Genomic DNA, 27,118 nt, shown 5'->3' with positions numbered 1-27,118 from the left:
GCTATAGGCTACATGCCGTTAGGCAGAGGGCTCTTTTGAGCCCATTTTTCGTTACAAATTTTAGGATGATCTCACGGAAATCTGTGAATAAATACAAAGTTTTCAAACTGAAGTCAGTGACGGGAAGACATCACACTTTTTAGAGATGGAACTGCAGAAAAACCTAAAACCTTGACATGATTATGAATAATAGAATTATGGACGTTTCTCCGTTTTTGTGGATTAGCCTTTCCATAACTAACGTCAACTACTGTCCTACTTTGGTAAGATTGAAATTAATGTCTTTGACTGTCTTTAGTAGGTGTCTCCTGTGACAAAGTTAGAACACCGTCCAACTGTCTAAAGATGCAGTCTTTAGCCTAACTGGTTGTTACTGACTCAGCGATGCTCGCAGACATTTACGCACTGTGTTGTGACCTGATTGTGACAGAACAGTGACGTTGTTATTGGTAGTTTGAAGGGTACGGTGTTGGGGGTGCATGTTAAAAGTTTTGAGAAGCACTGGTTAGACATGTTAATTTTTTTTGGTGTAACATATTGGCAACATTAACACATTAATTTGCTAAAGGAAAAATAGGCAGTTCCCAATTGCCTGTGAAAACGACCATTCTGCCCTGTTCTTGTAATATGACCACAGTCAGTCTTATTCGTTCTCATACATTTTGGTCTATTTTTAGAGAATGTTTTGAAATAAAAGTCAAATTGCATTTAACCTGTGCGTTTTTTTATTATAAAAAGAAAAGGTTTTCCACATATGCAAAAAGTGCCCTTTTTTCCCCCTGGAGCACTTGCCCCCCAAAATGTCTGTGCACGCCACTGGATATAGGTATCGGATCGGTGCATTCCTACTAAGAACGTTTCCTCTGAAATGAGTACACAGAGCAGTTCTCCACTGTATCATGCACCTGACTTCCGGTACTTGAAAAGTCATTTATTGTGTTGGTTTTCCAGTGGCGTAAAAACTGTTACCGGTGCTGAATGACATCATCACAACATGTTGGATATTTTGTAGTGAATTGTACTGAATTTGGAGTAAACTCAAACCAACCACCCCACTCCACCCAGACCTCACTATTTTTCAAACCCTATAGCTAAAACCCTGTCTGCTGGTACTGCTGGTACGGTTTATCTGAAGTCAGTCTAAAGTTAAAAGTAATTTTAACCAGCTTCAATACCCAGTAACTGTTCTGTGGCAGCCTTTACCTGGTTACCATGTCTATTATGTGACTAAAAGTCACAGTCAGGTTGTAAAGAGCAACAATTAAATCATTTATTTCCACCCATCTGACTAACCAGCCTTTATGTTAGTGAGCTTGCTTCCTTTTCGCATGCTAATAAATGGCATTCCGTGTCCCTCCGTGCAGCTGTTTCTTGTGGTCTCGTTTTTCCTGCTTTTGTATTACCTTAAATTGACATTAATTGTAGCGGATCTATTGTTGTGAGAGCAGTCCGAAAGTCAGTAGGGACAGTATAGATGAATGAGGGGGAAAGGGGGCAGTGATTAATTTAGGGGAAACCTAATTAAAGCCATCTTAGTAGAATAACGACTAGGCTTTTCAACCGCACATAATCAGAGCATTTATCTAGTGGGTTGACGCAGCCATTTACACCGCAGCTGCTGGACACGGTACACGGACTGATCGCTACGATTCCTGCTTAATGCTAAACATATATAGCCTACTATTTGATTTGCTGTGTCAAAGAAGCTCAACACATATCACTGTAATGACTACGCATTGTTTTCAGTGACGTGGTCGCATCTCGGTTAACGTTAGGAGTGATGAAAGCAGACCTGTTCAAAAAGATTCTAATTACTCCCACGCAACTGTTCAATTATACCATGTCTATTAATAGTGAATGAATACGCGGATGACCATAACTGATTTTAAGTTAAACAATTGTATTTCATGTGTCTCAGTTTCCCGTTAGAATTATTTCAAATGTAAATTAATAATGAAAGTTATTTTTAAATACTAATTACTGGATTTGTTTTAAAGCGAATTAGCCTCTCTGCGGTCCCATAGATGCAGTCTGGTGGAAATGTAAGGTATTTACTGTACAGTAGGTCAGAATTGTGAAACTTAGCCAGAAAAAAATGTTTCATATTAATTTTTGCTGTAACAACAGTGGCTCAGAGCCTTTGAATCCCACCCAGACAGCTTCAAGGTCAGTTTTGAACTCATTATATTTGATCACATTTTGCGGGGAAATATATGTATCGTGTTATTAATTTATTTGTTTATACCTTGCATTTTTGCTCTCGTAGGAGCTACCCCAGTGCTTTTAAGCAATGAATACAAATCATTTTAAAAGCATCGGCCAAATGCATCATCCTTTCTTGTGCAGCCTTACAGTATTAAATACCCGGCTTGTGTACTACAGCTTGGGTTCACTCTGACAGTTGGTGCTAATCAGTTCAAACGATGCCGTATTGAAAAAAGATACCAACTGGTGTATGTGACACATAACAAAGACATTAATTATTACGAAGCAGTTATAACGGAATAGTTATTCAGGGTGGCCTTTCAGATTGTATGAGTACGAAGGATGCGACTTAACATGACAAGAATCGTCCATCTTAAGGAGCCCGGACAGTGAGTGTCAGAAAAAGCAAACCGTGAGGGGAAGATGACGAAGACGAAGGGTTGAGAAACGATGGGGATGGCGAGTCGAATAAATAACACTTCCAGTTAAATTACCAAAATGGGGGGGATTCAGACCTAATCACGTTACAAAGAAAAACAAAGGGTTTCATTTTGGAAGTTCTCGTGCAGCCTCGTTGAGAGAGGATGGACTGTAAGGCTGCAATAAAACGCACTTCACCGCATGCAAAATAGTTTAATTGGGCAAAATTGATCTGAATTGAGAGCACTCGGGTAAAAACAGAAAATGACGGAAGGGTGATAGCCTTGTCTCTCTGGTGAGGCATGAATATGAAAGCTCTTTACCTGCCTATTGATATGGAAATTCCTAGAATAGGCGTTCAGGACAAATCCTGCTAATAATAAAAGTGCGTTTTCTCTGTTACTCGTTAAATTGAGGATTAATTGAACTCCTTTTTAAGCGAGGTTTGGCGTGCACACAGGGATATGCTTACATTAGCCTGTGTACATGACCTCCAGCACAGTGTCCATTCAGGCCCGGCGTCAAGGGGGGGCATGGGCACCTGGCCTGTCAGATGGGAAAAGTTTCCAGCAATAAATACGCAAAACCCATATACACAGGAAAGATTAATAAAAACCTGGACTGAGGTTAATTCATCCATGCCGATATTAATAGTTTATAATTGAACAGTAAATGAAACATTCATATCGTTAACTTATGGAGTAGACTCAGATTTCTGACTGATGAGGCTATCGGGAGCGAATCAGAATAAATGTAGTAAAATTAGGTGGTGAAATGAATATTCAGCTCTTCTGACAGGCCAGACGAGATTGATTTCTTTGCTTGTTTATGATTAAAACACAGGCCCTTATACGTATATGCTTTTAAGCATCTGCTGGCTTTGTAATATAAGCCAATGCGTTTGGATTAATAAAAAAAAAAAATCACGATGTACGACATAAAAACAAACTTCATGTTGCTTATGCTACCCGTGGTTCTGATATTCTGTCAGTTTATCATCTGCTTCGCATATCCTCCTGAGACCCGACCTATTCATTTATGTCCATTGTAGTGGACATTGTATTTTTGCATTTATTTTTTCACTGATGTTGGGAAACGTATTTATTCTTGTTGTGCACTAAAGAGGACATGCTGTGAAATTAAAATAAGAATAAATTTGAAAAAATCTAAATTGTAAGATGTCTTATTTCCTCCAAAGACAAATAACCTACAATTGAAGGACACTTTTTTCCTTGGGTCTCAGGATGATATCAGTGTCTGTCAGTTGTTGTCACGAAATGGGTCGGCTCGGGCACACGCCGGACGTAGCATCGTGCAGGCGGGGAACAGAGGATGGACGACCCACTTGTGGCTCACGGGACAGAAGGGGTTTATTTAACAAAAACACAAAACACTGGGAAACTACAAAAAAACCAAAAGGACAACAAGGGGTCAAAAGTAAATTGGAATAAACAAAGACTAATTACAATTGGGTCAGGGCAAACAAGGGGCGGGCAGGCAGGCAGAACATACATCATAAATCTAACAAACATACATTAAAGAAACATCAATGACTCCAATGGCCTGTACTACGAAGTGGGGTTACTAGCCGTAGCCCCACTTCGTAGTACAGGCCACTGAACAGGATCAGGAACTTAAATACAAAAACTAAACCGGGTAACGACGCAACAGGAGTGAAACAGACAATTAACAAATCCGGGAGAGGGCAGAGCAATGAGCAATCAGGTGAACACAGAAGGGCAGGCACAAAAACAGGCAACAGCTGAAACTAATAATTAAACTCAATCAGCGTCGACATGTAGACAGGGAAAACAGAGTTTTTGGCTCGAAACGTCAGATTGTGCGCCGTTGTCCACTTCGTTTAACGTCAGAGCGCGCGCTGTTTGCTGTATACATTAGGCGAGTTTGAGCAATGGCAGACTTAGCCGAAATAGTGCTTGTGCTAACCTTGGTGACAGGACTTACATGTGTACAGATAAATGTTGAGTCACTTGTATTATATTGATCAACACAGGTGTCAGAATGTGCGCCATGGTTTTCAACTTAACAGGACTTAACAGGTTAGGCTTCTGATTGGCTAACATGGCAGTACGCTTATAATGCCGCCTGTTGTTTTGGCATGCTTTTGACAGCGCATTTTAGCGGTTTCATGTGGACGGAAATATTTTAGAAGACAATGTTTGTGTGGACGGGGATTTTTTTTTTAAACGGAGGAGGAAAAACACCATTTTAAAATATACCTGTGTACGTGTGGACAAGGCATAAGAAACAGAATCTACACGAGGGAAATAACAGATAGGTAAAAACACAAGCACAGGGCACAAAACATGAAACCAAAACCAAATACAAAGCACAAGACACAGGAACAAGAAAACTCATACAAATGAAACACTAGGGAACAAAATACAAAAACAGAGGAGGCAGGATTCGAACAGAAGACAGAGGGGTTCACAGGCAACCTCATGCTCAACAAGTTGAGCTATGCGAATGACAGCAAGCAGGGGAAAACACTAAGACTGACAACAGGAGGGACGGGATGACCAGCAATGCCTGCTGCCCAAGCGGAGAAGTGTATTTGTGTTTTTGAGCGTATATATGCATGTATGTATTTCTCAGATGACTATCCAGTACTGTTCTCTCTGAACATGACACTGCCTCACTGCAGTCTGAGGGTGGCGTGAGATGTACCAGGCCCCTTGTACACATCACAATCATGTCAGGCGCGATGTCACCCCCCCCCCCCCCCCCAAACTCACTCCACCATATGCCCCAGGCTACTGCTGATGCCTCCTTCACAGACAATGGGGTCTCTGCTGTCTGAGGAACCTCAGGGATGATAGTCACCCAGCCCAGGAAAAACAAAGACACTCCCCTTCTCTGGTGGGGGGCGGTGGGTTGGGGGAGGGTTAGTCTTGTCAAACTTCAGATGCAGACCTCAGAATGTGGATTCCACATGTGCTAACTTTGGTTTAGTTAGAGGCTTCAAGAAAAAGGGAGTGTGAGGGATAGAGGAGATGAGGGATAAGAGCAAAGAGGTTAAGCAAATGAGTATTTATAGGGATAGCTGAACTTAACGTTCCTATTTTGGAAACTACACACAACACAGAATCACATAAACCTTATCAACAAACACCAGATTATTCCACTGTTTCTGGCAGAAAAACTAACATTGTCTGACACCTATGAGTCATTTAATCAAATATCATCCAATTTTCCACTCAGGTTTGGTACATTTTTTGTTAATTTTTCTTTGTTATATCATGTTGCTCCTCACATTAATAATTGTGTAGATATCACTATAAAAATGATAGATTATATTAAAAAAGAGGATGTGTCAGTACACCCGAGGGATCTAATTAAGCCATTCAAATGTAGGGTTTTTCATTTATTACTCTGTCCTAAAATGAAAAAAAAACACCATGATAAATGTATTTTTGTGTGCCTGAGTGGGTCCACTTATGCAGCCAAATGTCCTTTTAAATGACAGTAAAACAGGACAGCCAGCGTTACATAATACATGATTACTATGAAATCACCCCAATCACCCCGATGCAGTAGATCTCATGCATAATGGCAGGTGAGGCATGATAATGGTGGTTCCAGTGGTTCTTACTGGGCAAGGGAGACTCGAATGGTTGGGGGTAGGGGTACTGCCTTTATTATCAGGTCACAATCAAAAAGACGGTATATGCCAACTATCAGCACTAGGGGTTATACCAGTACTGTGTGGCTCCTTGCTGCTGTGGAGAGTGTGGCAGTGAACCCCCACCCACCGTGATGTCACCCATCTGTTCAACTTTGAAGCAAGGAGAGTATGAAGCCACTCTCAGTGATGAATATACAATCTATGGAGAAAATGTTTGCCTGAGCCCTCCTCCCAGGTGCCCCAGGAAGATCAGGTGAGCCTAAGAGGGCTGTTCCCATGTGGCTGAGAGAGGTGCTGAGTGTTGGACCTGCTGGAGAGCCCAACTGCGGCATGTTAATGGGGTGTGAGCTAATTTAGACCCTTGATGGGCACACATTATGCTCTTGACCTTGAAGAAGGTGGGAATCAGGTGGGACCCGGATGGAAAACTGCCTGACAGCCCTGTTCTTATGATCACTGCTGGAGATGTGGCTTACAGCTGAAATTAGCGAGTGAAAGGCGATTAAAGAGATTTGAATGTGGCTTCCTCTCAGTATCATTAGTGTGTGTTAGATCTTAAATCAAACTTGCAATACAGTTTCTATCTGGAGAAAGTGAGGAAGCCATTCAAGTCTGATTGAAACACGACTGAGGCTACATGCAGCTTTTGATTGATTTCAACTTTTAAATCTGCCTGACTTTGTGTCTGGTAACAGATACCTGACAGGTCTCCCTGTCTGCTTATGTGCGTCACATGTATGTGATCTGTGCATGTTTTTGTGTGTAGGGTCACTTATTTTTTACTTTGTCCATCACACAAGGTAGAAGAATAATTATGATAATTCTCGGGAAGCCATCCTTGATTAATGTGAATAGGAAGGGGACTGCTGGAGTACTTATTTCTGTGGCACCTTTAAACGCACACACACATACACTGTGGAATGATTTGTTCTAAAAACAACAGTATTAGGCATAAAGTCTGTAGCAGCCTTACTTCAAACTTGCTATCCTTCTGTAAGGAAGTTACGGAATATCCTGGCAGAAACACTGAAGTCGTATTATACTTCCAAATAAGTGTACAAAATAAAAAATGAAACAATCAACGATCGTAATAAAATTGTTGCATTATGAATGCCTTATGAAGCTCTCATCTGTATTGCACTATAGATACCTTCATAATGAGGTACAAATTATCCTTAAGTCTTATACCAACCATTAATATTCATTATGAAGGTATCTATAGTGCATTATACATGAGAGCTTCATTGGAACTTATGAAGTATTATAATCAACATTATAATGCCTCATGACTGCCAATAGAAGAAAATGTAAAGCTGTATTATTATACTGACCATTATAATGCATTAAAAAGGTATCTATAGTGCGTTATACTGTGTATGACAGCTTTCAGTAAAAGGGTGCCAGAGTTCTTAACATGAGCTTAAACACCAGTGATTCCTCTGCTGTATTTGTGTGTCATTTGCACATTCTTTTGTTGTGCTAGTCTCCTTCCACAGTCCAAAGACACACAGTTAGCCCGATTAATGTCTCTAAGTTACCATCACTGTATGATTGTGTGTATGTGCCCTGCCATTGACTGATATCACTGCAATTCAGTTCTGGATAAGTGGTTGAAATATGGATAGATCAAAAAGTTTGGAATCAAACAAAACTAAGCTGGGATAATATATCAGCCAGCAAATGATATTGTGAGTAATACATTCTTCCTGTTCTCTCTGCTGCTTGTAAACATTAAGCCTATTATGAACAAATAAGATGAAAAGCAGTAACTGTCTGCCTGAACTCTGCTGTGTGATTGGCGATGGGTCTTAGCCTTACTCACCAGACGCAGGGCTCTATGTCATGGGAGTGTCTTTGGAATATGTGGGTAACTGTGGAGTTATTTCATGGTATCAGTAATGGGTCGGCCTGGTGGGGTATGTCTGCCCCCCTGCCCTGCATCTGTGCCGAAACCCCGGCATCCGGGAGCCCACAAGCCCAGCCGGTTAATAAGCCTGCGGCACTCTGCCGTTCTGCACCTTTCCTGCTCACATGCCTAATAACGAGTGATTATATAACCCGCTAGTTCTTCTGGCCCTCATCTCATGGGGGCTCCAGGTCTTCCAGGATTTGAGGATGACTGGTGTGTGGCAAATCTACTTGGTGCCGACTCGAAATTTGCTAATTAACAGTCTGTGGTCTGCAGGCTGTAGTTAAAAGCATTAGTAACCTTGCACTAGCTTCAAGGGAGCTATGCCCTAAATTGCCTGGATTGGCTGTCTTTGAAAAGCTATATTCAATTAAATACCATGCCTCAACTGTTCTGAAGGCTAATGGAAATTATATTATGAGTAACAGATATGGGGGGAAATCATTTACTAGCTTTAATGGGTATGTTTTCATCTGGGTGGAGGTTTTATTTTTCTTCAAAAATTTGATGAATTGAATATACTTTCAAAATGGGAGAATGAAACAGTACCCTGAGATGAAGCTTATGTGTCAAAAATTCTGCTCGTGGTTCACGTTAACGTACAATGACATGTTGGGCTCTTTATATTGAAAGTTAAAATTAAGACTTCACTTAATGCCCAGCCTGTTGTGTGGGTGTGATGGCAAACACAGTGAGACCTTCTGGAGCCTGTAGGCCCAGTTTACCTTCAACAGCCCTCTGGGGTTTTGGTTGATGCTATGATCCCTGGCACCTCTTTGACCAGTGTCTGTTCTAGAGCACCACTTCTGATCTTTACCTCAATCTGGTTTTTATTACTCACTTGCTGTTGAGGATGATTCATACATCCATTGATTTATATGTACTGTATAATACGCGTTGTTTGCCAGGGCAACCCGGTGATAACAGAATCCAAAGTTAGCAGTGTGCAGCTCAGCAGATCAGGACAGTGTGCTGTGATTTGAAGGTCACTATTGAGCCTTTGAGCAAGGCCCTTAACTCCCAGTTGCTCCAGGGATTGCCTGAACCCAGCATTCTCAATTGTATGTCTGTAGCAGGCAATTATGTAATAACAACCTATAATGAAATAACGTCAATAGTTTAATAAATTACTCAATTCTTATATGTAATAACTTGATACTGTAATAACTGACAACCAATAATGTAATAATTTTTCCATTCTAAATGTAATAACTTCCAATAACATTAAGTGTTCTGAACTAATAATAATGTGATAACTCAGGTCAGGTCAGGTCAGGTAGGGGAGTATGCGCTGATGCAGCATGTTGCTGCACCCACTACATGGCGAAACTCCTCGGCATCCCGGTCGGTGATCCCCCAGGCAAATACATGGTCCAGTCCCACCCTTTGGAAAGCTTATTACATTATCGGTAAAAAGTTATTGCATTATTGGTTCAGAAAACTGTATGTTACTGGCAGTTATTACATTTAGAATGGAAAAATTATTGCATTATTGACAGTTATTACATTATTGGTTGCTACACTGGCTGATGATAAATGCAATGTAAGTTACAAGCAAAACATTCAGCATTTTGCAGAACACATCACATCTTATCACATGGCTGAGCCTCTTCTAGTATTCTTATGAGCTTCTTAAATCTTAGTGAAAGTTTAATGGCAGTTATTATGGCAGCAGCATAAAGCAAATTCACTACATTGATTTTTTTCATGTGCTATGAGAAGATGCCTGTTCTGTGAGTGAAAATTGTGTTGTATTTGCCTGTGTTTGTACAGAAAATATAGCATACACTTAGGATATAGGCCTACAGTGTAGCCAAACTGTATTTGTATACTGTGAAAAAATGGTCAAAAATGGAAATGATATTGAGGATATTGAAGAACCAAAATTACAATTATGTGTGTGTGTATGTGTGTGTACAGTTACAATTATGTGTGTGCTATGTAAAGAAACAAGAAAAACATCATTAACAATTTTTTCACAATGTACAAATAATTTTTGGCTACACTGATCATTATTATATACTGTTTTCCTATTTCTTGGCACAAAGTAGGACGACACAGTGACACACTTGGTGGCACTAGATCTTCACAGCCCCAGTCAGTTGCACGCTCCCCTCGTGTTTCTATGCCTGCTCAGGCTTCCTCCCACAGTCTAACAGACATGCAGTCAGGTGAATCAGTGTCTCTGAATGGCCCATAGTGCGTGATTCAGCGTGTGCCCTGCGATGGACTGGCATTCCCTCCAGCGTGGTCCCCATTACCTTATTCCTGCGCTTCCTGGGAAAGGCTGCAGACCCCCCTGTGAGCCAGTACTGGATAAGTGGTTGAAAGATGGATGGATGGCATATTGCAGTGTAATACTAGCCCACAGTGTAAGGATAGTTGTAATAGCTAAGCCATAATGCACCCAGCTGTGCACCATAACAAGAAGTACAAGAAATCACTACAAAATTAAAGAAAATCACGTTATAAAACCACATTTATAAAGACTTTTTATGATGACTTAATTCTGTTTGCCACATTGCACAGCCTCCCTTTGTTGGTGTGCTGCAGAATCAGGCCTCTAAGCTTAGTTTAGGCTGCCCTCTGCTGGATAATCTTTAGATCTCTTTAGAGTACCTGTTGCAAGTCCAGTATCAGCATTTAGTATGGCATTTTCAGGATCTCCTGGAGATGACGCACCAATAGAATTAGATTTAGCATATTCCTGTATTAGTTAGGATGTCTTTGGAAAATAATGAAGTTAAATGCACTTTCAGAAAAAAGAACCAATTTGTAGATTTGAGGGTACAATTACTTGTTACTGGGGCTGTACCCTCAAGGGTCTGCCAATTGCATCCTAGCTGTAGGTAAATGTACCTCTTAAGGTATAGAAATGGATCATGAGGGACATTTTTTGTACTGTTGGGGGTACATTAACATTGGACTGTACCCTTTTTTCTGATTGTGTAGGTCAGAGTGTTTAGGCATACAATAGCATATATTAGCATACAGTAAACATACCATTTTTAATTATGAATTATATGAAACATCAAACAATTAAAATGGTATATCATGATGTTCCATCAGCTCAAAGCATGACTGATATAACATTATATTTTGGTATTTACACTTTTCCACCAGCCAATGAACAACTTTAACCGAGTTTCACATGTGGAAAGATGGAGAGGTGAATGGAAAATCGACAGGATTCTTTATGGTCCAACCAGAGAAGGAGAGAAGGCTCTTATTTCGCACTGACGTTCAGAGCGCACAGACACACCACGTGATGTGATTTATGTAAACACAGACAGACACTACTTTAGTGCTACTCCAAATAGTGATGCACAACTGATAATGGACTGCAATGCAAACACGTTGCCCCCAGCAGGCTGTTTGTAAAAGGGCTTAGGGCTCTGTTCAAACTGGAGCATCTTGCATCAGGAAAAGACAGAACAACATCCCCCTCAAGTGGAGTCACACGCCTCAGCAGGCAGGACAGGGCTCGGGTTAACTGGGCTGGCATTTTGGGGATAAAACTCAGTCTCTTCTATAACTGTGTAAGATGTCCACATGAAAATGCGATGGAGTGTTTGCACATATGCTCTGTGATGACATGGCCACAGTGGTAACAGGTCCTGCATAATTAGCTGGGACATTTATGTTGCCATCCAGGATAACTGATAGCTTGTATTACAATGCCAGAGGAAACTGTTTCTGCTCACAACAATCTTTCCTTTGTCACATCAAAATAAACCATCGACTTATTTGGAAATTACTGAATTCTGACTTGGTTCAACTACCAGACCCCCCCCCCCTCCCCCAGGAGAAATGAGACACTAAACAATAAATCAGTCTAAAAGAAATGATCCTGTCTAGTTTGACAACAACATAAGGACTTATTTTTCTGTGCTCATAGGCTTCTCAGAGTTAGAGAACAGAAAACATACACGGAGCTTAATTTGATCATTGAGACAAATTTACTGATATTGTGCAGGTTCATTCAAAATCCAATCAAGTTTTCTTTTGGATCTTACTGTTTTTTCAGGAGCTAATTATTTCAGACAAATAAAGATCGGTACAAGGAGAAGAAAAAACAGTATTATACAATCTTTAATTGGAATTGGGCTGACGTCAAACAAATGCTATTTCTCAGGAGTTGAATTTGAGAAGTATGAGAAAATGGTCAAAATCTCATATTCATGATAAAATGAGCTCAGAGAAATAGACTGGACAAAGAGGTCTTATTGTGAAGTTTCCTTTCCTCTGGGAATGAAATCATTAAGCTAAATAATTTAGAGGATGCTCTGCGATGGGTTGGTTCCCCACCCTGGATAGGCTTCAGACCCCCCACGACCCTGAAAAGAATAAGCAGTTTCAAAAAGTGGATGGCTGGATGGATTTAGAGTAGTTTTCAATTCACTCCTGAGTTTTTATAGTTTTTTTTATAGTTATCGGCAGTGTGGCTTGCTGGCTCAGTGGATAGCATTGTGGCCTCCCTGCTCCCTAGTAGTTTGGATTGAATCCTGCCTCTGCTCCACCATTGCTTCAACAGTCCAAAGACACATTTAGGCTGATTGGTGTCTCTAGGATCTCCATTATGTGTGTGTGTGTGTGTATGTGCCAGAATGTACCCCAGCCTTGTGCTGTATGCAGCCTGGGACAGGTCCACTTGTGATCCTGGTTGGAAGATAGATGGACAGATGGTAACCTATTCTAGAGAAAGAAACACATGAGATTCTTTAATAACAGGGATAATGACCATACATAAGCCAATAGAATAGAGAGACTAAGTCGTGGGAGGAACTGAGAAATATGTGACATATAATGACCAGGTTTTGAAATGAGGTGACTTCTAGGAAAAGACTCTCACCAGAGCTTCCAAGAAATATCAATATGCTCAACTCTAGAAGAGGATGTGCTCATTACATCACTAACAACACTTTGCCTTCATTCTGCAAAGTAATTTAGCTTGAAATCCCTGGCTGGTCATAGGTTGGACCCCAGCTTGGTTGAAGTAGCTCGGGTTAATGCAGAGGCCTCAGCCTGTCTTTAAGTCTTCTTCAAAGAAGGGTTTTGAGGCTGCCATGAATGTTTTTCAGATACTCTTGAACTTTGGAAGGCTTCTTTTCCAGAAGATCCGAGGGAGGTGATTACTAACATGGGTGATGCAAGGCCTCTATCTAAGGCAAACATTTTATGTCATTTGCCACAATGCAAAAATAACTTTGTTGAAGATTTTGTTAATGCTAATCCTTCAACCTTCTAACCATTTATCCTGGTGAGGATTGTGGGAGAGCGTCTGCCTCAGCAGCATAGGGCATAAGGCTGAAGAACACCCTGGACAGTGTGCCAGTATGTCACCGGGTGCGTACACACCCCCAACTCACACACACAATCACACTCTATGAACAATTTAGAGGCAACAATTAGCCTAACAGCATGTCTTTGAACTGAAAACTTGAGTACTCAGAGAAAACCTATGCAACATGGAGAGAACATGCAAACACTACGGACCAGAGGTTGACGGGATTTGAACTCAGGAGATGCGAGGTACCTTGCCACACTTGCTAATGCTAATGCTAAATACGCTAGAATTATAAGGAGAAAAGTAAAGAAATGCTGGTTCACTTGCCTCAGTGAGCTAAAATTCTGTAAGTTAAGGAAGTTCTATGACTTTCCCGAGTTATACACACCAGGACAGCGGCTGTGTGCCTGGTAATTAGCCTCAGGAAATGTCTAATTGTGTAGAAGCCGCCTGCTACATCGGCTGGCGCTAGGCTGGCCAGCCGGTGGCTGCCCCCGGATGTCTACATGTAAAGGCCCCATTCACGCTGTGCAGACCCCCTGCTGCTGTGTTTTCATCACAAGCCTAATCAGAACGCGCCAGTGCGAGATGGGGGGCAGGCACCTCGTATGCTCGGCTTGCTTTGTTGTCCCTCGTTAAGGTTGCGTGTGTCGTTAGATGGTGACCCCAAGCAGGACACCCCAATGGGGCCTCGCTTCCATTCCCAGCATAACGGGCAAGCAGACTGGAGGGAAAAAGCAGAGTTTTTGTCGCCCATAATAGAGGAGCTATCTGGAGAACAGATCCCCAGCACCATTAGAGAGCAGCCTGAAATCTGACTGTGTTTCCATCATTACCATCCCACTGTTATTATGGTTTTGTTTTTTTCCATGAAATAAAAAACTCTAGAACTGTAAAGAATATATTCACATATTCACATCCTAGCAGATGCTGATGTTTTTCCAGAAACACAGAACAGCTGGCAACTGTTGAAACAGCAAAAATATTGGGATGAGACGTGTCGGACACTGGGGTCATTAATCAGGAGCAGGATAAAAGCCTTTTAAGAGTCCTTTTGTGGAACAACAGGAGGAGTAATGTGCCTGCATGGGTGGAGATGCGGGCGTGCTGGGTCGCAGTCACGATGGAGCGATGTGACAGACTGGGGGACAGTGAACCCACTGTCATCGGGGTCTTCAACAAGAAGCAACCGACTGTTGGCTGCAAAGAATAAGGGCCAGTTCATTCAGAAACCTCACGCTGCCTTTTGCGGACTTGGTATTGATTTGAAACAGTCCTCAGCTCACATTTACTGCCTTTTGCTGGTTGTCAGTCTTGTTAGAGGATTGTCGTATGTGACGGCACTCCAGCTGGGCTTATGATGCAGTGTCTGTTTAGCTGTGCTCCTTTTGGACTTCTGTCAATGGGTGTGTTTGTCTATCTGGGTGTTTCAGGTGCATCTTCAGAATGATGTTAACGTCTTAATGCATCTGACTGGTATCCCATAGTCTTTTGTGTGTCCCTGTCTTTCAGGCTCAGACCACAGAGCCTTTTGGTCAAACCCCTGCTTCCCTCCTTTTCATTCTTTATCATTTGGAAATGAGAAGATTATGGGAAGCATTCTATAACCGCTGTTCTCTGCAGAATAATATCTTATATTATGTCAAAATACATTCATTTAGTCATGCAGCGTCTATGAACAATATAATTTTTTTTAACGGCTCTGCGGTATGAATGAAGGGATCCATGTCGTACTTGAGAGCCATTCTTTTTATGGTTGGGCCCAAATTTCACTGCCTGCTCAAAAATCCACACCGCTGTCCTTTACAGGAACAGTGTGAACCAGCTAGTCACAAGAGGTAGACATTGTCGCGTTACTTAAAGGCAGAATGAGCAGGATTTTTCAGTTAGTGTTCGTAAACACACTGTTCAGGGCAATCACACACAAATTTGTTTTGCACAAAACTTAATTATACTCGTTTTTTATTGTGCCAATAAAATGTTTGTTAATATTAAGTGTTGCATGAATTGCATTCAAGGCAAGGCAACTTTATTTACGTAACACGTTTCATACAGAGGGTAAATTCACTGACAAAGCAGAGTGGCGTCACCTTGTATAATGTTTACAATGTAAATCATTCACATTGGGTAATTTAGTGCGAAATTAAATTAAATTGGTGCGGGGTCTAAGTCTAAATCTGATCCAAATCTTATCCAATCATCATCTTAGTGATTATTTCACAGATAAACCTAGTAACCCTCATCCCCTAAAAAAAAAGACAAAAGAACGATGAAAAGGAATGGAGCCATAAGATCTGGCTCCCTTCAAAGAGCTGTTATTCCCATCATTACATTCATTCAATCATTCATTCATTCTCCATGCTTACTAAGATAGTATTCAATATGTCAATATATACTTTAGAATCAGGTGGCCAAAACCAAAAATGTAGATGCAGACACAGGTTGAGGCTGTATATTTTGTCCCTTATTTGAACTTGGCCACATTGATCTGTATAAGCTGCAAACTCTGCCTCTACCCTATTCTAACCTCCTGAGACCCCACCCATTCATTTATGTCCATTGTAGTGGACATGTTGTTTTGGCATCTATCTTTTCACTGATGTAAGGAAACATATTTATTCCTGTTGTACACTAAAGAGGACATGATGTGAAATTATGCTGTGATTATACAATTCCTTGGTGAGACATCACCTAGAATATTGTGTGCAGGTTTGGTCACCATATCTTAAAAAGGACATTGCGGCCTTAGAAAAGGTGCAGTGTAGGGCCACAAGAATGATTCCTGGTCTTAGAGGAATGTCATACGAGGAAAGGTTAGTTGAGCTAAATCTGTTCAGCCTCAAGCAAAGGAGACTGAGGGGGGACATGGTCCAGGTCTATAAGATTCTAACAGGTTTGGATGCTGTTCAACCAAATAGTTACTTCAGCATTAGTTCAAATACAAGAACTCGTGGCCATAGGTGGAAATTAGCGGAAGAACATTTCAAACTGGATTTAAGGAAGCACTTCTTTACACAGCGTTTAGTCAGAGTATGGAATAGTCTTCCTGATAACATAGTGCAAGCTGAATCCTTGGGTGCTTTAAATCAGAGCTATATAAGATATTAACAACTCTGAGCTATTAGTTAAGTTCTCCCCAAGCGAGCTCGATGGGCCGAATGGCCTCCTCTCGTTTGTATAATTAAAAAAATAAAAATAAAAATAAATGTGAAGAAATCTTAATTGTAAGATGTCTTATTTCCTCCAAAGACAAATAACCTATAATTGAAGGACACTTTTTTCATTGGGTCTCAGGAGGCTAATGTAGATAAACTCTTTTATGGTGGGAAACTATTCACATTGAAAACAAGAGGGTGCTGCTTTGCATGATGGGTTAGTGGTGACATCATCACAGCTTTCAGTTGGCAGCTCTGGTGCTACCATATAAATGGAATTATAAGTGTTAAAGTATAAGTATATTTTTGTCAATATAATATAAGCTATATTTTATTTGGGGTCAATATTAAAATGTACTGCGTAGTACATGCATGAAAGTCAAACTGCATTGAAATCATGTGTACATGTGAAATTGTACTGAAATTATATATAAAGGTGAAATGTCACTGTTTCTTTGTCATCAGACTTGGATGCAGAATGAGTGGCATTGTTCAGCATTTCCTGGCCGAAACACGTCATTGTCATGTTCACGGTCACGCTGTGCCAGCCCAGATGCTCTGAATGAGGGATGTCAGCCTGATAGCTGCCTTTCAATAGGGTGAGTGATACAGGAATGTAATAAACAGCCCTTCAGACAAAATTTACAACATTATCAGACAGACTTGTTTGTTATGGGAAAGATGAACTTCATTTTATTTCTGTGAAGTTTCTCATTTGATCCAACATAAAATACATTTATTATTTAGTAGAGATGTGATGTTCTAGTTCAGAGGAGTATCACTCAAGCCCCATACCTCAAGGGATGTGGGTTTGATTCCTACCCCAAGCTCCATTTTTGTCTGAATGTTTTCCCCGTGTTTGTGCTTCTTCCCTTTTACTGTCTGAAAACATTTGGTTCGGTGACATGTGACATGGCATCTGTAAACTGTGTGTGATTGGTTCTATCCTGGATAGCTCTGGGACCCTGAAAAAATGGGAAGTGGCATGATCCTGGGCTGTCATGTTCCTGTTTGGCCAGCAGAGGTCGCTTCTAGCCATCCCGTCTTCTCCCTCTCGGGTCACTAAAAATTCACACCTGTTTCTTGACTGGTCCTGGTCAATCCCTGTATATTAGTACCCGCTTGTGTTCTGATTCCTGCTCTGGTCATTGTCAATACCTGTATTAGTCGTAGTAGTAGTCAGGGTTGCCCTGTAACTAGTTAGTGTTTTCCTTTGCCTCACTATTGTGTACCTCACTAATTGTAGTAAGTAATTGTAGTCTCCCCTACTGTTCTTTTCAGTCTCCTATTTTTGACCCCTCAGAGTCCTTTTGTTTCTCTTTACTTCTCTGATGGTGTTAATAAACCCTTCTGGTTTACCGTCTGCCTGCATCTGGGATGTCCCTCCTATCGCCATGACAGGAAGTGGATGGATGGATGAGTGGACTAGTTAGTAATGTAATAACCTAAAAATGGAAACATAAGCTGTCAGTATGCAATTAATAAATATGCTCTACTAACAGAATAGAATATCTAAAACTCAAGTCCACCAACATTAAACAACAATAATCTTTTGAGGCAAATTTTTGAGGCCCCATCATACACGCCATGCAAAGTGGCGCTAGGTGCAATGTGGGTGTCTTTGCTAGCATATGCTCCACGCAGTTGTCATTTTCCCATCTAGCACCTACATCATTTAAATAGCAATTGTATCTGCGTGCATCTGAGCGCCCATGAGCATGTCGGTCTTAAAATGAGGTGGAGTCAGATGCATTGTAAGTGCATTGCTACCTTGAGGCAACGGAAAGTGGTTGCATTATTGACAAGCAAAAACCTGCTATAAAGTCAGTGACTCAGTACTTCACTGTAGTGATGTAGTCAAGATATCCTAAACTGAGACCGAGTCATTACCAAGGCCAGATGTAATGCCCAGTGAGAATGGAGGAGGCGGACCCCGGAATGCGGAGGCAAGCAGGTTTATTTAGAAGATCGGGTGCAAACAAAACCAGGAGGGGAATCCGAAATCGAGGTCAAGTCACAGGTGTAGGTCGAGAACCGGAGAGATCAATCCTACAAAGACTGATGATGAGTTCCTATGGGAAGGGAGGAAAGGGACCGGCGAGGAAGCGAGGCAGGATGGGCAGGACGGGCAGGCAGGAGACAGCAGGCAGGACAAACCGGGGAGACAGGAGACAAAGAAATTGCTCAGCAAAGCGCATTCGGAAATGGCAACAATACTTTGCACCGGCTTCTACGAAAAGTCGGTTCAAATAGTAGCGCTAGTAGCACTATTGGTTGTCGACTGGTCACCGGTGCTCGGCCCCGCCCTTGTGGGCGTGACACCAGCGTGTATTGAGACCGTGACAACACCAAGACCAAGGCAGGGCAAGACCAAGTCAAGATCAGAAACAGACTATGTTTGAGTCTACAAAACACACTATAAAATGTGGAGCATAGATACCATGTTGGGGCTAGGCAGTATGGCCTAAAATTTGTGTCACAGTATAATTTTAACCATGGACATTTTTCTTAAAATGTCAATATAAATGCTTCCATACAAATGTAACAATTTTTCTAAAAAGACACAATTGGTTGCATTTGAACATCGAAGCAGGACCTTTTACAGTCAATCACAGATCTGTGTTAACAAACAGATGTCTCCTAAGCCAGTGATGCGTGGTCTAAACTGTTCTTTGAAGTCCAACTGAAGGGATGGTCAATCAGAGACTCGTGTTTTGCCACATGATGTGCTCTACCACATATTGTTGATCTTTTCTAAACATTAAGAAATTAATGTATGCATTGGGACTTTATACTGTTCTTGATCTTTAGTAACTCCTATTGAAGAAATCAGTAATGCCACATTCATTACTAATGAGTTACAGTGTGTTTCACGTTATAATACTGTTCTTGATCATTAGTAACTCCCATTGAAGAAGTCAGTAACGCCACATTCATTACTAATGAGTTACAGTTAGTTTTATTTAGGTCATCATTAAGACTTCATTTCTTATTTAAAATGCATACATTAATTTCTTAATTTCTCAATTCTTGCTTTTGGGGGGGGCGGTTCTGTCACGCCCGGCCCGTTCGATCCTCCACAGCTATCTGTGGTAGGTCTGGGAACGTCAGGGGTGCTGCTGTAATAATAGTAATAATTTAATGTATAATTTTATTATACTGCTGTATATTGGTATAATTATAACATGCACACCAGGAATTTGGAGGGAATGGGAGATGACACTGATTGGTTTATAGCATGTTCCAAATGTGTAGCCCCAAATACACCCATAGCTAATTATGAGACTAAGCACAACCCTTTTGAATCATACTTCTCGCACTATTTTTACACTGTAAAGGTCTTCTTCACCAAAACTGAGTATAGAGAGTAACTCAGTAGGTTGAGGCAGAAAGTGGTGTTAGGAATATTACTGTGCTCTGAAGTCTGAAATCATCATTATAGTCCATTGAGTATTCTTGACAGGAAATCTGGGTCACAGCTGAGCTTATTGGTTAGAGTTGAGGGTAAACTAGCAACGGAAATGCAGAAAGCTGGGACCCAAAGGTGGGTTCTGCCCCTGGCCCTTGGCTTGATGGAGGTTAAGCTATCACTGGAAGAGGGCTGGTCAGTGTCCAAAGTTTTCATGATACTTCGGACGAAGACAGAGATGACTTGTTGGTGCACTCCTACTTCTCTTCACAAAACCTGCTTTACATTTCCTTAAAAACTAGAGATGTTCAATCAACACAGAAAACAGGTGACAGCACCAAGTGCAGGGAGCTCATCCTAATCTCATTATTGGCTACTCACATCCGTGCCAATGTAAGCAAAGAGAGACGAGGGCCCTTTAAAGGAAGCCTGTGTCTCCTCACAGCTGGTCAGATTCACTCAGCTCCTGCCTGACCTAATGAACTTCTGTCAGCCGTCTCTGTCACGGGGTCCATGGGGACAGACTCTCAGTTGGTTGGCCTCTGTTACAGGACTCTCAACGTTGTCAGTCATTTGCAGGATCTGAAGTCATTAGACATTTAACATGCTTGGTTTAACATGGCCTTTGACACAGTCAATTTGGCATGCTTCATTGATAAGGCATCAGTGTCATGTTAAATTAGTAGCAACATGAAATTGAATAAATGTCACAATGAAAATATTTCCAAAAAATTATACCCAAGGTTTAGATAATAAACTGGGTGAGGTGTTACTACACCTACAATGCAAAAAGACCCTGTTGGATTAAAGGAGGTTCAGAAAATCGCATAAAGAATGATTTGGGGTCTTTAAGGATTGTCATTCAAGGACATGTTGGCAGTAGTAAATCTTTCTGCAAAGAGGGGTGATGAGATTATGAATTATTAAAAATCCTGAGCAGCAAAGATAAAGTTAATCCAGGTTGGGATCAGAAAAAGCTGTGGGGGTTTGGAATAAGTATTAGCAGTGTAACCTTCACTTACTAGTCAGTTATCTCTGTATTCTTTAAAAAAAGGGAAATAAATCATGATTTGTACAGAAGAAGAAAATGTTTCCTGTCCTGCAAGGCCAGATAAACTTTTCTAGGAACGATTATTTAAATAATCCCATGATAAGCTTTGAAGAATGTGGGTCTGGAAGCCCCAGCATGAAGTCGTTGGCTGATTTCTCATTCGGCTGGAGGCTGATAGCGGCTGGCAGCTCACACCTCCTGCCATCTTATCATTTGCACTCTGCAAGCCGTGGGCTCACTAATCGGACCTACGATCGTGCAGTGGAGGACCGCCCAATGGCATCACCGCTCGCCAAATCAGCTGCGTCTGTGCACACTAATGCAGACATGGTGGTCTTATAGGTCGACGTGGAGAGTGTGAAAATGAGGTCTAATCCCCTGGGGAAACAATATAATGTCTCCAAATTCCTTGATGTGAGGAACACAAACGCTTCATGTGTCTAAATTAGATGTTGGGCTGGAGGAAGCCAATTTCCTGTCAGGGTCAAGGCTGCACCATCTTTTGCGTAATGACAGCACCAGCATGTGGGGGTCACATATTTGCCAGCGTTTATGCTTGTAATCAAATTTAGACAAATTTAGGCTGTTTAGATAGAAACTGAAGTAAACTGGGACTGGTCTGGTCCACTCTAATGACCTCTACTGCCCTGCATGTCAGTCATTTCATGTACTGTATAGTCACAACAGAATTGGCTTTGAGAATAGAGATTAAAAATGAAACGTGCTTTCATAAGAAAGACCAGGATAAAGTTCAAAATTATATCACCAGCAAATGGTGTAATGATGAAACCTGTCTGTTTTTTTAAACAAAAATAAACATTTCAGCGTAATGTTGTAGAAAAAAATATTTTCACAGAAACCCGCAATGTGCTTCAAAATCTGATTTAGAAGTTTTGGACCAAATACACAGTTACATTTGTGTCAAAAAACGAAATGTTGAAACCACTGAAATAAAATAAGTACCAATTCACCATTTAATTTGTTTTGCTATCCAATGCCTGGCATATTTTTAATTTTACAGTTTAATATTAAGTACATCAATCATAATGCATGAAAAATAATTATTGTAAATGAATGGGTAATTCTCAATTAAATGCTGAATGTGATGTTTTTGAGGAATAAAACATTTTAAGAAATGACCATGATAGCAAAAATAAACAACACTGAAGAGCAGTCATAGAGACTTTTACTCCTGCAGTAGATATTTTTCTTCGTTTAGTGATGTCCTGGAGAAAAGTGCTCTGCAGATCACATTCCCAGGCTATATGACATTCCCAAAGCCAAAGCCAATCTCAACAAGCAGCAAACACCTAGAATGATTCAATTAAGCGATATAAAGGTAGCATGTGCATGTGAGCGGCAAGTAAACCCACTGAGGCCCAACCCCAATTAAAGCTGGCTTTGTGAAGAGATGGGGTATAGTGCTGAAAGAAACAAAAAAAAAAAACCAGTGAGGCACACACTGTGGGAGGAGACAAAGGGCCTGATAACTAAACAAATAAGGAGAAAACTAATGAATGAGAAATGAGCTGAATTAAACGTTCCTTCAGCTGAGCTTCCTTTACAGACTGGTTAACCAACCTTGGCTATTCAGCGTCAGTAGACAAACGATCTTTTCTCGCTTTTACTTCACATCTTGAGCAAAGGAATGGACAAAAGGCTGTTTCTGTATGTTACAGCCATTTTAAGGCCTGGTAAATGACCTCTGCTTTTTCAGTGAAGGTACCCTAAGTGTGCAAGGGTGAGCGGCAGCCACGGACAGCGAGAGGCGACCTCTTACTCACCGCAGGCTGCTTGGTTAAAGGCTCAGGTACTTAAAACACCATTCATAACATTACCACATCAGTAATTACATTTCTTGTAGATTTTCTTTCTAATTATTTTTCACACAAGATTCACAGGCTGTCGAAGGAGTATAGTACCAAAAAATAATTTACTTGGAAATGCTGCAAAATAATTTGGGAAAAATATGACTATTTAGTCTATTTAAAATAAACAATGAGTCCAAAAATAGTAGTATTTTTAAAAAGTTAAAAATACTGTTGCAATATTATATATTTTCGACTTATTTCGCAGCTCTACATAAAGCCAACGAAGTGAAGAGTTTGACTGTCTGGCATATTTATTTACAGTATCAATTGCCATAAAAATTAGACTTGTACAAAGTCTCATTATACATCTAAGACACTTTAATATGAACTCAATGTCACAGCGCGGGATCGTGGAAGCAGGAACAGCGAGACGAGAGATCAGGGAATGCGGGTTTATCTTCTCCCAATATAGGACATGAAACATGTAACGTCAATGACAGGACTGGGGAAACATACTCTGACGTGGACTTAAATACACTGGACTAATTACAACAACGAGAAACAGCTGGTGAACACGGGGAATCCACATGGGGTAGATGAGGGGGCGTGGCCGACGAGAGGGTAGGACGAGCGGGGCATGACACTCAACAGCTAGTTATGTTACGCACTTGTAATTCTGTGGTATGGGTTATTCACTGTTTACTTAATACTTACTGTATTACTGTTTTTCAGTAACACTTTACTTATAGGGGCAGTGGAGCCTTAATGGTAAGGGAAGCGCACTTGTAGTTGAAAGATTGCTGGTTCGAATCCCCGACCAGCAAGGTACTGCTCCCTGGGTGCTAAATTAGCTGCTCCCTGCTATGTCACATATGGGTTAAATGCAGAGGACCCATTTCGTTGTTGTGCACTGTGTGCTGTTGTGTGTCAACAATGACCACTAATTACCAAATTATAGTTGTCCTCTATAATGCAGTATAGACACCATTATAATGGTCAGTATAAGCATTAAGGATGCTTTGTACTGCATTCTGAAGGTATCTATAGTGCAATACAGATGAGCACTTCACAAAGCATGTATTATGCATAATAAACAAGGCTATAATGTTTTTTTACTTTTTATGAATTTTTATAGTCATGTTTATAATGCTTTATGAATGTAATAATGTTACGTGTTCATATATTCTTATAGACATAGCATCCTTAGAAAGTGCTACCCTCCTTTCAATACTCTAAACCAGGGGTCTCCAACTCCGGTCCTGGAGAGCTACTATCCAGTAGGTTTTCTGTCCCACTTGGCCTCTGATGAGCCACACCTGTTCCTGGTATTTACCTGAGAACAGGTGTGGCTCATCAGAATCCGGGTATGATAGAAAACCTACTGGACGGTAGCTCTCCAGGACCGGAGTTGGAGACCCCTGCTCTAAAACCTATTAATACTTTTGTATTGTTTTTTTTTTTTCAATCATCATTATTATCCCATAGCATTTATGATTACAATGAAAAGGGTCAGAAGCATATTAACTGTCACAAACTGCAATCAGCTACTGCAGTGCCACCGTCTGGTCAGTCTGCACTATATCCGCAGGAAACAGTTGTTTATGGTTGCTGAAGAAGATAAGGAGAATCTAACAAAATGAGTCTGTTTCAGGGCTTCCACATGCCCCACCAAGAGAGAACCACAATGCTACATTCAGCTGGAACGTCGGCTTTGTATCTAAAGAATAAAGCTATTTTATGGTCCAGTGTCAGTAAGTGCACAGAGAAATATATCACATTGACCATCAGAGGAGCTTAATGAGGGTAGTAAAGTTTGCTGTCCATGTTCACATCCATGTGTGGCAGCCACAATAGCACATCCTGTTTGAAACAGTGGTCTTATGTCCTGTTCAAGTGACCAGAAAATTCCCTAAACAAACAGGCCCTGCAACTGTCCTTGTACCAGATAAATGACTTCCTGCACTATAGGACAGACTAATTATTCATGTCGCCCTGAAAGGGCGATTGTCTGCCCAGTTCCCAGACACAGTGAAATCTACGGCACTTATTTGTATCAAATGAACAGTGACGGTCTGGGATTTGGAGGGATTGTGAACAGCTCATCCTACTGAGGGGGGAAGCGGCAGCCAAAACCCTTCATGACGCCCACCTTGTGTGTAAAATCTCCTTTCAGAGGCACTGCGACCCTCTGGCTGTTTATCGGGGAAGAGTAGCATCCTCTGTTCATATTCAGCATGCTTTTGGGTTCTCAGGCAAAATTCCATCGTACCAAACAAGGTTGACTGGAGGGGTTTAAACTATATGACATGATGGAAAACAATGTATCATCTTCAGCTTGTGCCATTCATCAGCGCTTATTAATGGTGCGCTTTCTTATAGGACAGCCAGTACACGCTGGATGGACTATCTTCAGAAGTATTACTACGCTCATTAAGCTCCTCTACAGTAATGTGTAAAAGTCTTAGGCAGTCAAAGCAGATTATGTTCAAATGATCTTCATGTTGGTGTGAAACTATGACATTTTCCAAAGAGTGTCAGCTTACCAATTACCACAACCCCCCCAAACGTATTTGCAGTAACCATCTGATATAGTCATTTATTTGTTGATTCAAGCAGTAGCAAACTATATTTGGCTAATCAATACCTTACAAAATGATTTAACTGAATACGTTAATTAAGTGATCTGGTGGTGGAATGTAATGGATACATGGAATGGTTGAGGTGCCCCTGAGGAGAGCTGAAGCGATGTTCATCTAGCCATCTAGTAAGATATCAGTAACGTTTTGAAGAACAAAAGGAATTCTTGCTACTTTTTACTTTTGCTGTACTTTATAATATAGAGTTACTGATCATTTACATATACAGGTTGTTCTCCAATTTCTGAGCTAATTTGTTCCAGATTATCACTTGTTAATCGAGAACTCATAAATGTCATGAAGTGTGATATTGTGCAAGCGCAGATGTGCAAGGTTCAAATCTGGCATACACAGTCAGATATTTCACAAAGCAAAGTTATCAGAAAACAGATACGACCTTTGTGCAGTACTGTATAAACAAGTCTATTGCGGCTGATCTGTAAAGTATATCCTTAAGCTGAACGGATGAGTTTGCGCGTGTGAACCCTGTGAGTCGCTGGCTGCATGCTGATAGACACCTGCGTGGAAATGCATGACCAGCACATGACAATCACAGCAGGAAACATAAATACTGGTTTATGTTTCCTGCTGTGCTAAGCAGATACATCAGTTACCTCTCTAAGATTAAAAAAAGAAGCAAAAATACATGCATGTAGACCAGCGTGATTGGATGATGCTCTTGAATGGTGTGGGTGAAGTCAAGCAGAAAGAGCTACTTTAATATTAACAGGGATTCAATAACATGGAGTCAAAGAAGGAAACAAGTTGAGGAGCAATTTAGATAGATTATTCAAGTCATCCACGTAAAATTCATTTCAATTCAGATTTCAGATAGCTAAATGAGTGGGATGTCCATCATATTTATGCTCTTCTGCTTTCTCGTGTCTTAATTCCCACTCCCCCGTCCCTCCACAGGGCTGCATCATCGAGATGGTGCGAAGATCCATTCTTTCGCCCGTGTGGCCCTGCTCGCCGCAGGGCCGTTGCTAATCCCCGGGGAGTTTTTGCATTGTGCTGCAGGAGTCAGCGGGTCAAGTTCTTTGAAAGGAGGGTTTAGTCAAACATCTATTGGCGAGCCCTGAGGTACGGCCCCCTCAGCCCCCACACACAAACAGCGGGATTCTCACAGCCCCCCTTCTTTGTGCAGGTGGTGTATATGGAGATGTTCACTCAGCTGCTGGTTCACAGATCACTTCACAGCATTGGCAGTTCAGCTTGGAAACAGAGAAAATGCTTCCAGAGACGTAGCCTTTTATTTAGCCTTGTGTTGATTTTTATCTGTTTTAATGCTTCAGTGCTTAACCAAAACAAATGTGTGGCGTTTTTATTTATAAAATTATTTGCACATTAACCAGTGTTTGTTTCTTTATAAGGCATCTTAGCTTGGTTAATTTTCATAAACTGCATTCAGCTTGTTAAAAAATGTTACCCTGTGCTGGACTGGTGCCCTGTCCAGGGTGAGCCCTGCCCTGAGGAGCCCATTTGTGTCACTGCTCGCCAAAAGCAGCTGCCTGTGCTGCCTGGGCGAGGCACCAGCTTCACTGCAACCCTGTACTGGATAGGCAGTGGGAAGATGGATAGATGGATGT

At 41.1% G+C, this 27,118-nt stretch overlaps 1 long non-coding RNA gene across 2 annotated transcripts; it reads left to right on the top strand.

Annotated features, from left to right (window-relative positions):
* The first annotated feature begins 1,954 nt into the window (after window positions 1-1,954).
* On the top strand, window positions 1,955-27,045 carry LOC111859241 (uncharacterized). Of its 2 annotated transcripts, none has more exons than XR_002841778.2 (4): window positions 1,955-2,042; window positions 17,088-17,221; window positions 26,445-26,612; window positions 26,677-27,045. It is a non-coding gene; the product is annotated as an uncharacterized lncRNA (long non-coding RNA). The 2 variants fall into 2 exon arrangements; XR_002841777.2 differs by lacking the exon at window positions 1,955-2,042 and adding an exon at window positions 2,443-2,594.
* The last annotated feature ends 73 nt before the right edge of the window (window positions 27,046-27,118 follow it).

The sequence above is a fragment of the Paramormyrops kingsleyae genome, chromosome 19, assembly GCF_048594095.1.
Source record: "Paramormyrops kingsleyae isolate MSU_618 chromosome 19, PKINGS_0.4, whole genome shotgun sequence".
Classification (NCBI taxonomy): Eukaryota; Metazoa; Chordata; class Actinopteri; order Osteoglossiformes; family Mormyridae; genus Paramormyrops; species Paramormyrops kingsleyae.
Note: the sequence above shows the minus strand (reverse complement) of the source record. Positions and strands in the feature narration are given on the sequence as shown.